Source organism: Cavia porcellus, unplaced genomic scaffold (genome assembly GCF_034190915.1).
Source record: "Cavia porcellus strain 051 isolate PalLab524CR breed Dunkin Hartley unplaced genomic scaffold, mCavPor4.1 scaffold_24, whole genome shotgun sequence".
Classification (NCBI taxonomy): Eukaryota; Metazoa; Chordata; class Mammalia; order Rodentia; family Caviidae; genus Cavia; species Cavia porcellus.
The window spans coordinates 27,475,709-27,487,179 of record NW_026947507.1 but is presented as its reverse complement, the minus strand read 5'-3'; the positions used below and the strand labels follow the sequence as shown (position 1 = coordinate 27,487,179).

Here is an 11,471-nt window from a genome sequence, read left to right as displayed (position 1 = left end):
TTTTAATCTTTGCTTTTGTGCCATATGGTACATTTGTCTTAAAATAATTATTTATTGTAATTTTATAAATGCTATAAAATTTACAGAAAAGATAATTTTAGGATGATTAACATCAGAATAATTTAATTCAATAATTGATTTTAAAAGTTTTCATAAATGAAACACGCTTTCTGAATCATTCCCATTTCCCAAGGTAATTTTCAGTACCAAAACAGGGTCATCAGAGAATTTAACTTTGAAAGGAGCTCGGATACTTCTCATGATTACCACTGCAAACAATTGTATTTTATGTCATGTGATTCAAAAATGACATTTTTATAATGGTTCATATTTTGTTCCATAATGCACATTCCAATAATTATTCTTGTCAAAATATCTCATAGAAGAAAGTGTACAACATTAGAATCCAATAGGGGAATTGGAATACTAATGTGAACTTATATGTATTTTGTGACATGAACACTTTTTAACAAAAAGCCTTGGTAGTATTTATCCCATTCTTGTAGGGAATCATAATCCCTCAAATAGATAATTTTGTTAAAGTGTTAAGCTTATTTCTAAATAATATTGCAACTTCAAATTTTTTAACTGTGGAAACCAATGTCATGTGCTAAACATCTTCAATAGATGTGGCATTAGAAAGACATGACATGCTTGGCTAACAAGGCCTGTTTGGAGGGAATTGTCTTCTGCCTATATGTAATCCTCATCTTCATTATCTGAAGAAAACTATGAAGATGAAGTGCCACAGCTTTCTTCCTTCCTTCCCAGCCATCAGGATTTCATCTGTGACTTCCTCAGAATGCTCCTAAAGAATTAACTATTTTCTGATTTACTGTAACTTGCATATCATTCAAAGAAAATTTGTTTCAATCCCTGTTCCCAGCAATGTGGAAAAATGAGCAAAAAAAAAACCCCCAAATTAATCAGTCGTGGGTTTTTATGGTGTTCAAACTAAATTTTGGCTCAGAAGGGACAAATAAAATAATAAACACAAAATATTTTTGTGGCTTTATGAAACTTTTCTCTAAAAGTCAATTAATTCAATTAATTCGTTGCCCTTGATGAAGGCAGTTGAATGGAAACTCTGATTGAAAAGCCAAATTGTGCTTCCTGAAATGATATTTTGAAAATGCTAACATCAGACTAAATGTAGAAGAACACTGAATAAACCTCAAAGTGAAACTTTATTTGGAAATAGATACAATTTGCAAGAAAGGGTCATCCTGGGGAAGACTCCTAAACTGAATGGTGCACATGTAAAAGGAGAAAAGACATACAGACAAGTAGGGATGAAGGGAGAGGGCAGTACGGGGATTAATGCATGGCACCTGCGGTCCAAAGAACTTCAGAGATTGATGCGAACCACTAGAAGCCAGGAGGGTGCATGAATGGATTGCTCTTTATAGTTTTCAAAGGCATCATGAGCTTATTTTTCTTTCTTTCTTTTTTTGAGACAGAGTCTTGGTACACAGTTCAGGCTAGTCACTACATAACCAAGGCTGGCCTCGAATTTGGAGATCCTTAATCTCCCTGAGTGCTGGGAATTTAGAGGTTTAAGTTATGATCATTATAGAAGCCCGGCATTGTGATCTTTCCGAAATCTCTTGTGTTTAGCATATATCTGCAACTATGAGACAAATCTCTATTGCTTTTAAATCACCCAATTTTGTTACTTTGTTACAGAAGACCTAAGAAACAAATACAGCTTTTAAGAACTTCCAAGTCAGATATGCTAGGAATTTTGCCCATTCTTTACCTTTGCACTGAGGTACATCTCCAGCCCTTTATGAGTGTTGTCATTCTGATATGGGTTCTTGCTAAGTCCCTAAACAGCTCTGGGTGGGCTCAGATTTGCAGTCCTCCTTTTTCTGCCTTTCAGAGTGCTGAGATTATAGACCTGGTCACCAAACCAGGTTTCCCATGATTTTTCTTACAAACATATTTTTATTGTTGAATATTCTAGAGAATGTACTTCAGAGCTATGTAAGTGTAATAGAGGTGCTCCTTGTTTTCTTCCTGGACTGGAACTGCTACTTACATCACAGAAACACTAGAATATGTGGACAAAAGTCTTGTGACTCCTGGCTCTATATTGAGATAAGTATACATGGAGAAGGTTTTATGACACTCAAAATAAGAACATGTAAATAAAAAGTCAAACAGCAAATACAAATTTTGGCATGGACCTAGTAATACAAATACAGAAACAGTCATATTAATTGTGAGTTTTAAATGTTTAACTTCCAATGGAAACACTTGCAAAAAACTTAAATTAGAATGGAAAATAGTCACTAAATCTGCCATGTAAAAAGATGCCATAGATATTACAAAAAATATTGAGAAACCTTAAAACTCTACAATACATTTAACTCTCTCAGTTTTTCATAAGGTTTAAGCTATGCTAAAATATTTTCACTAGCTGACTGTCTCAAAAGAGAATTTTCAGGAGATAAAATACACTCCACCTTTCTTCAAGCTGTTTCTGAAAAGAACAAAAGAACATCACAACAAGAGTAGTTTTAGAATAAAGTGCTCTTTATTGTGACTGACTTTTGAGGACAAGAAATAAATTGGGTCATAATAAATCATCCACCCAGGTTGGGCTTGTCATTGAATGGGTTATGGACTTGCAAACCTTCTTTTCTCCCTCTTTAAGCTTTAATGACCCAGGTGATCATCACTAGTAAAACCCACTCTCCTGCCTATAAATATATTGATTCATAGTTTCCTACAAAGTTTTGAGGATAAAGAATCACTGGGACTAAGGTGCCTTTGCTGGTTTGAGTACTTACGCAGTGACAATTATGTGTGTGAAAGGGTACTGGCAGAGAGCTCTGGGGGTCTGATAAAATACAACAGTCAGGGTGAAAAAATGATTTTTCATTTAATAAAAACTTCTGAATGGCTTGTGGCATCACACCGTATTTATAGACACGGCTCAGATAGTTCCATTTTCTTCTAGTTCTGCTTTTATAAAACTTCCTTAATCAGATAGAATTGGATACGTGATTCTGACGCCATAAATCTCACAGAGGGGTCAGTTAAATGAGCTTCTTTTAAGGGGCATCTACGGTATGCTTTATAGATATGTTAATGAGAGACACTAGAAGACCTTATACATTTTTCAAAATTGTGGGAAAAACAAGTTCTCTAGCTGAATAAAACTGAGACTCAGTGGTTAGATTCTATAATGATTCAAAATGATTGAAAGTGAAGTGTTTTAATTCTCCATCATCTCACTTAATATCATCTATATTAATAATTCAATTCCTTGCTCACTTGGGATTTCATTCCTGTAGTTTTCTATCCACAGGAGCCACTCTCTACAGTTCTTCACAGGGGATTAAAGGTATTTTGTAAGAATTAGAAGTAAGTATTGCTGGCTTAAAGAGAACCTGAAATCAGTGTTGGTCTTCTTACTAGCTCCATTCACTCTTAAGTGTAATTTCCCTGGCTTTGGTCTCAGTAGTATAGAAATACTTTAAAGGCTTTGAGATGTTTTTATTTTATTAGAAACAAACAGTTTTCTAAGATGTTGCCTCAAGATGAGACTTTTTAAGTGACATAAATGTCTCTGCTGCAGTAGACACTGTAGGAGTGAAATGATGACCCAGGAATTTCCTCTGGATTTGACTATTCAAGGTCAGCTCGTTTTAGGTTAAATCAGTAACATCGCAGCATGTGGATTTAGTGCCAGTGAATAACACTTTCATAGAGAAAGGAATGTGAGTACGTTAATCAGCCCCTTTTATTCTCTATATTCTATTTTATAAAATAAAAATGGGGATAAAATCTTTATTGGAGTAACAAAGAATATATATTTATAATATGATATGCATACATGTATGGCAGACATTATATAGCTCATAGTTTGAAATACTAAAATTCTGTATGGTTAAAACTTACACACAATTCTAATCATACATACAATGGTACTATTCATATTTTATTATTAATTTAAATAACCAACACTATGAATTATCACTAATCCATCATTATTTTTATGAATTCACAGTATCAACATTTGCTAAAGCAAAAAAGAAAAATGTATAGGAGCTTAATTATTTTACTCCAATACATTTGATAAAAGAATTATATGATGATCCATGTTGAAAATTTATTTTTTGTAAAACACGAAGAGAATATTTCCCTTTGTACTTCACCATTGACATGAAACAGAAATTTCTGGTGTTTGTCACAGTTCATGTGCCAGTTTGTTGCATGAAATATTTCAATGAAAAACATGAGATCTTTATATATGAAACATGAAATCATTAAATATACCTTTGTACATCTATAAAACCAAATATGATTAAAATGATGAGGCTCTGTGTGTGACAACCCCAGTGACTCCCTTTGAATGCAAAATAATTACTGTGACTTTGATTATTTATAGACTTATTGCCTTATACTGATATGCAGAGAGCTGGCTATAGCATTTCCTTCTCTCTTCAGTTGGCTCTAGGCATTACAAATAAGGCTGACTGAGGTGCTGGTATGTAATCTCTAAAGCCAACAGACAGTCCTGTTTCCTCACATGATGTTCTCCATACAATATATGAGTACAGGATATGAGCACAGTAGAACGTTAGAGCCAGTCAGCTCTGGGAATATCAACTGGGTATGAGCCTCAGGTAAAGAGGCTATGATGCCCCAGAGTACAAGAGTTTGCATATCAGAAACTGAAGCAACAGCCTCCCAAAACAATCCAATTACTACCTTAATTAGATTATGTGAATTGACCCTTCTGCATATTTTTATCTCTGCAATTTACAGAGGTGCCTTTCTCTCACCTGGCCAGCCAGCTCAAGTTACTCACATAATTCCCACCATCCTCACTGTCACTCATCCCTGAGCTACCTCCATTCTTCACAAGATAATAAATTGTGAAGAGGCCTAGAATCAAGGCCATTGTACATACGTCCTTATGGGGATTGGATTTAGGACTTCTTGGCTGCCCTTAATTTGGACCATGTCTTGGTGTCTTGACTCTTACCGTGTGTTGCATTGGTGATGGTAGATTGGAATTAGCTTGCTGGGATTCCAATAACATCTCACTAGGATTACAAATATAACTTTTAGTTGTGAGGAAAAGTAGAAAAAAAGAGGATTGCAATACTTAGGTGACTGCATACAGTATTTTGGATTACAATATTGTGTGCAGTCAAGAACACCTATAATTCCAGCACTTGGAAGATTGAGGGAGGAGGATTGCCATGAGTTCAAGGGCAGCCTGGGCTACAAAGTAAATTCAAGGCCATCCTGAAATGCAGAGCTAAACTGTGTCTCAGAAAAGGAAAAACACAAATATGCTTAAAATGAACAAATGCAAACATTTGTGTCCCTATCAGAAATAAGTGGTTTCTTCTTGTTCACGGCCCATAAACAATAGCCCAGAGATCAAAAAAGATATCACTGTTTATGTTTTTACTGTGGCTATGTATTTGTATTTGGAAATTAATTGTTCAGACTCTGAATAAGTCATTACCTAGATTTCCCAACACAGAGATTTTTGAGATTTACTTTTTAATGATAAACGATTTAATTTACTTCCAAACTTTTTCTACTTTTTCACACTGTTGTATTGAGATACCTAACTTTACAAATAGTTTTGAAAAATATCTTACTGAATGATGCCATCCACTATGATAATTAGACACATTTGCATAAATCTTCAGACATTTTGAATGACTTGAATGACTTGAACCAATCTTTTTTTAAAATTTTATTTGAAGACTAAACAAAACGGAAAATGAGTAGAAATAATACATACGTTCAAAGAAAAAATAAACAGTAAGAAATCACTAGTTGATGTTCACATACTGTCCTCTTACAAATAGTTGTTCAAGATACAAAAGTGGAACATATAAAGTGGGAATTCAAATAGCGAGACTGCAAACAGTTCTGTTCAACTATCCAACAAAAACTTAGTAATATTGTTATCAGTCCTATACTCTTAAACATGCAGGTATCCATAACTTCATTTATGTTGAGATTAAACAAACTAAAGCCAGCTAAAATCATTCTGAACAAAGAATAACAGTATTGCTGGATTTCACATCATGACACTCCGAGATCAGTACTGGGTACTGTAGTGTCTTTTTTTTTTTTTTTTTTTTTCCAATTTTATTTAAAGAAAGACAAAACAAAATAGAAAATGGTAGAAATAGTACATACTTTCAAAGAAAAAATAAACAGTAAGAAATCACTAGTTGATGATTACAGATTGCCCTCTTACAAATAGTTATTCACGATACTAAAGTGGAGCATATAAAGTGGGGATTCAAACAGCGAGACTGCAACCAGTTCTGTTCAACTAATCAACAAGAACTTAGAAATATTGTTATCAATCCTATACACTTAAACATACTTGCAGTTACCCATATCTTCAATTATGTTGACATTAAATAAACCCAAGCAGGCTAATATCACTCTGAACAAAGAATAATACTATTGCTGGGTTTCACATTATGACACTCCAGGACCAGCACTGGGTACTTTAGTGTCTCTTTTCCTTATAAGTATTTGTTCATTTCATCATGTATCATAAGATCATTTCTCATAAACTGTTTATAGGTTCTACACACGCATGAGTCTTCACATGTATTTCTGTCATTTCTATATTAGAGGGAGAAACAAAACAAAGCAAGACAAAACAAAACATATTCCTATAAACACATGAAACAAAAAAAGACATCTAAGAACATTATACAAGGAGTTCTACCATAGTTCCCATGTTGTCTCTTGTTATCTCCAATAGAATTGGCTATCTCATCAGACAGAGTATAATTGAATATATCAGTACATAACAGTATTAATAAAAACACAACTTTGTATGTAGTATAAAACTTCAAAAAAGCCAGTAATCAAACCAAAATGTGTATCATAGTGAGTCTTGCCATCTTCAGTGTAGTTGCCTATACTCTCAGACTTGATACTATGAATCAAATCAGTTTTGAATAAAATCTGTCAATACCAAGCAGCAATAAAACAAACCAGATTAACTAAGATCAGTCATGATAATACAGTATAAGTCATACAGGGCTCCAGATTAAGTTAATAGGAAATTAATGATGATTACTGTGCTATACTCTAATGCTTTTGGGATAGCTATCTGTGTCCTCAAATCTAATGCACGTAGACAAACTGGGATAGAATAAAATCTACCTAAGTAGAGTGGTGTGAGTAATGTGGGTTTTAAATCCTGATACACTATTGAAAATATCTTCTGTCATCTTTTTTATGACACTCTCTCCTGTTTCACTTCCCCAGGGTACACTGTGTATTTTGGGTCTGACCAAGACCCTTGGTTTTAAATTGGGGGGCAACCTTCTATTTACCTAAGTGGTTCCGAACCTTCTATCCCCTGGACTTGATCTCTAATTATATTCCTTTACCTATTAAAGCCTGTCTTTCCAACCTATTCACAAATATTTTTTAGTTGCCCCTATTACTTTCTGGTCCTCTTTCACATAAATCATTGTTTTCTTATATTTAATTTTCAGTCCATATACTCTTTTTTCATGTTAATTGTATTTCCTAAAAATAGCACCTCAGTGGACCTTACCTCCTAATCTACTCTACTTGTGGTTCTTCTTTTTTTTTTATTTAGTGTATCAAGTCCATCTATATTAGAGATTATAACCAACCTTCTCTGCTTCATTTCTGTTATACTCTTCTTTTGTCATCTGTTGTCTACTTGTCTTATTCATTCTGTTTTCTGCTCCATTCATTGAAACCTCTCTGCCACTGTTCCGGGAATCCTAGTACTTTTCTCTGTAGAATACCTTACAGTATTCTCTGTAAAGTTGGATTGGTGGTAGTGAATTTCCCAAGTTCCTCTTTGTCTTGGAAGCATCTTGTTTCTCCATTAGTTTCTAGAGACAGTTTAGCAGGGTATATCAATCTGTGCTGGAGGTTATTTTCTTTCAGGCCTTGGACTATTTTGCTCCAGGCTCTTCTTGACTTGATGATTTGTGTCAAGAGGTCTGCTGTTATTCCGATGAGCCTTCCATTATAGGTTATCTGTTTCTTGCCTCTAACGTCTTTTAATATTCTGCTCTTCTATTGAATTTCTGGAATCTTATTACATGCCTGGGTGTAACTTTGTTTTGGTTGTAGGTGGCTGGAATTCTGTATGCCTTATACATCTTAATATCATTTCCTTTTCCTATGTTTGAGAAGTTTTCCTTAATTATTTCTGTGAATAGACTTTGTGGTTCCTTTGTTCCTACCCCTACTTCTTCATTCACATTTTTTTATTCTCAGTTATAGATCCTCTTGTCATCTTTTAGCCTTTGTATTGGTACTGCTTGTTTCCTTGTTATTTTTTAAAAAAGTTTTTCCTTTTATAATCTCACATTGCAAACCTGTCCTCCAGTTTGGATAATCTATCCTTAGTTTCTTTCAAGCAGTTTTGCCATCTTCCATAGAGTTTTTAATTTCCTGATAATCTCTTAGAAACTGCTTCATGTATTTTATATTTTCTTTATATTCTTCATCAAATGGCTCTCTCCTTTGTTTGAGTTCCTCCATTCTTCCATCTGTGTCTTCTTGAGGGGTGCTTAGCATCACTTTTATTGATCTTTTTATATCTTGCTTTACTTGGCTAAATATTTCCCTTTTGAACTCAACTATGAGGTTCCAAAGATATCTTTATGTCCAATGGTGCCATGTCTGACATTGCATGTTTGCTGTTCTCATTCTCCTTTGTGTTTATCTGTCTGGGTCAATATTCTCAGGGTTGAGACCTGGGAACCTTTTCTTGTTACTTCCTCTTCCCATCTTTTTTATTTCTTCCAGGAAGCCCCAGTTTCTTTCTTGGTTGGTTACAATTCTTCTGAAACACACTAGCCAGGTGACCCTTCTCATTGCAGTGTGCTAGTGAGTTGCAAACAGGGGCAGTGTATGCTGGCCCCTCTCCTCCAGATTAGTCAACCTACTGAAGCCTTCACTGTATTAGAAATCTTGTGCCACCTCCCCTCCGGGTCAGTCAACCTGCTGAGGGCTTCACTGCGTTAATGTGTGCTGGTGCCATAGGGAATTGATTTTTGATAACCTATTGGGTCTCAGCAAGTTCACGTGACCCAGGCCAAGCTCACTCCACCAATCCTGTTTGGGAAGGGAATGACTGAATGAAGTCACTGCTGCCCCTTGACTTGCCAGTCCTGACCCTTCCCAGAATGTCATCTGTTGGAGCCTCTTTTTCTGTGGAATGATTTTATTCCTGTTACTCACCACAGGTTGATGCATTTCCCTGATAGCTCAGCTCCTCATTTGGCTCTCCGACCCTTGACCTCAATGTGACTGTGTTACCAGTAAGTCGAAGCAGTGGGATTTTGCACAGTGAGGTAAGTCGCCTCCATGTGATTCGGGTTCTGCAGCAGGAGCTCTAAACCATTAACTGTTCCAGTAGTAGCACAAGGACCGTATGTTTGATTGGTTCTTCTCACCTTAGTTCTTCTTGGGGTGAGAAAATTCGTCTCCCTCTGTTTGGAACTCCTCACACTGTATTATGTTTAATTCTAAATTGACTATCTCAGGGAGCCTCTGTAGCCTGCTGTTATCTATCTGCCGTATTCGTTCCTTTGTGCCAATCAGTCTTGACTGAAAATTTGAGTACAGTGAATGATGTCTGGTAGGTGATTGGATCATAGAGTGCTACACTCACCAGTGGGTGAATCCACTCGTATTCACAGCTGAACATACAGTCAAAAGGTGGGACCCACTTGGAGGTGGTGGTGGGTAACTGAGGATGTGCCTTCAGAGGATAGACCTCTTGCTGGCAAGGTTCCCTGAGCTCTCCTTCCTTAGTGCCACAGAGTAAGCTGCTTTGGTACAACACTCACTTCTGCCATGAGGCTCTGCCTCACCTCAGGTCCACAGCAATGGAACCAGGCTGCAATGTACAGATATTTCTGAAATTGTGAGCAAAACAAGCCATTCCCTCCTTTAAGTTATTTATGTCACATATTTCTTGTCAGCAACAGGAAAACTGACCAACCTAAGGAACAGCCAATTTTCTGAGTCAATTTTTTCAAGTATTCTTTTTATTCAAAGGTAACCTAGTGCTTTTTAGAAGGGTAACAATTTTGAAACACTTAAGAAAAACATAGTCATATGTCTGTCTTTTGAAATAGGTGACGTATTGTTTTCTGAAGCTGGTGATTATTCTATAAGATTCCAGTCTTGGAAAATAAAATAGACACAGAATCCAATTATACTTCTTTCTCCTTTTTCACATTTAAAATGGTGAAAAAAGGGATTTTGATTAATGTTAGTGTATTTCCTACAACTAATCTCTTACCATTAAATTTGTAAGAGACTATTACCCCAAAATTCAGGAAATGTATGATGATTGTTACCATTTAGGAAATTCCCCATGACCTTCAAGTTCTGCTGGCTTCAAGTAGGTCAGAATTTCCTTGGTCTTGGTGGAAAGAGGATTTTAGTCTTTTTAAGATGTGACTTGTTTATACGGCACTTACATTTAGACCCCATGTTTGTCTCCTTCAGGGCACAGAAGTATTTAGTAATTGATTTTCTTCTTGGATGGTTGACAAACCTTTTTTATGGGCATGAAGAATCGTTTCCACTGGTGGTAGTAAATTTTTTAGGGAAGCTGCAGCACAGGTGGAGATTTGCTTCTGCCCAGGTCTTGTCTTGTCACACCATTCTTTTTACCTACACTGAAGTGACGGCAACCCTGCTGGCCCTTGGGAGTGCTTTGAAGAGCCTGAGAGATCTGACTTGAAAGCCAAAAGATGAAGAAAGGGACAATATTGTGAGGGAATCGGATGAAATATTTGTTAGGCAGGAGTTTTCCTGATTGCAAATGTTTTTGAGAAGGGCTCAGTGGTCTTGGAAAAGGAGACAAGAAGTCAAAAGCAAATGTCCAGAGAAATTTCTCTCAGGCAGTATTCATTGTTTTATAACATGATATGTTACGATTTTGTATGTCATCCTTGCATAAGGATCGTGCTGAACTTCTCTGCATTTTTCGAATTTTAGGGTATGTGCTGCCAAAGCCAGCACCGAAATACTTTCTTTTTGAGTAACAAAAACTGTGGAGTGGGTATCTTTTCTAAGCCATGCTAAATTATAGTAATCTTTTTAAAATGTAGATCAACCCACAATATTTTACCTTTTATGCTTCCTTTAAGCAAAATAGTTTTTGCTGCTACAATTTTTTTCTGGAACATACTTATTTTCTTACTTATTATGGTCAGCATCATTTTCCTTGTTCACATCAGCATTAATTTCCTGTGCTTGTTTATCTTTAGTTTCCCAAATGGTGGCCGGGTATTACCACAAGCAACTATTTCTCCTATAAGTCCATTATTTTGTGTGTGAATTTTGTTTCTAGCATTATCACTTTTAATTTCTTTCCTGAAATTTCATGTTTGATGCCCAATTCCCTCTTTAACCTATGTGTCAATCAAAGCAAAGGAAATATGAGCAAATACACA

General features: G+C 35.8%; 1 non-coding gene across 1 annotated transcript; it reads right to left on the bottom strand.

Annotated features, from left to right (window-relative positions):
• Positions 1-10,932: 10,932 nt before the first annotated feature.
• On the bottom strand, positions 10,933-11,037 carry LOC111757301 (U6 spliceosomal RNA). Its single transcript, XR_002791678.1, has one exon. It is a non-coding gene; the product is annotated as a U6 spliceosomal RNA (small nuclear RNA).
• Positions 11,038-11,471: the final 434 nt, after the last annotated feature.